Source organism: Sinocyclocheilus grahami, unplaced genomic scaffold (genome assembly GCF_001515645.1).
Source record: "Sinocyclocheilus grahami isolate Dianchi unplaced genomic scaffold, SAMN03320097.WGS_v1.1 scaffold25.1, whole genome shotgun sequence".
Lineage (NCBI taxonomy): Eukaryota > Metazoa > Chordata > Actinopteri > Cypriniformes > Cyprinidae > Sinocyclocheilus > Sinocyclocheilus grahami.
In genome coordinates this window covers 2,965,514-2,966,218 of record NW_015505204.1, presented here as the reverse complement: position 1 = coordinate 2,966,218, position 705 = coordinate 2,965,514, and positions in this window count along the sequence as shown.

The window sequence follows — 705 nt, the reverse complement described above, 5'->3', positions numbered from 1 at the left end:
ATATATTTTGAAAATATTTACACGTATATACATTTATTATTATATTTTATATTCTATATAAATATATTTAGTATAAGCATATATACATGCATGTGTTTGTATTTATATATACATAATAAATATACACAGTGCACACTCAAATATTATGGAAACAAAAACTTTTATTTTGGATGCGATTAATCGAGATTAATCGTTTGACAGCGCTAATATATATATATATATATATATGAAGAGTTTGGTTCCAAAACACGATAAACGCCATTTAAAAAAAAAATAAAAAAATGTGTTTCCGCCAAAATCAGTATTGTATCTGGTCTGTATTGAAAAGTCAATTTTTAATTTGCCGAGTTATTCTATCATGTTTCCTCCCTTTCTTTCCAAACCGTGACAAAAGCGTCTCCCTTCTCTGCAGAGTGCGATATATCCGCTCAACCAATCACAGCGCAGCACCATTCCACGCACTCTAGACAGTAATGGCGGCGCTTTGAATACACCTGGCATCCTAGTTTTCCTCATCTACTTTGTGATCAACAAACAAACTTAGAGCTGCACGATAAATCGCATGTGATTGTCATGCGCATCTCGTCAGTAAAGCCGGTTCTATGATCAGAGGTAAATCTGCATCACGTGCTTTCAGATGGATACACAGAGCCGTAGATCACTGACAAGCTACGCAATATCGCGTTCATAAATGCAGATGAGTCG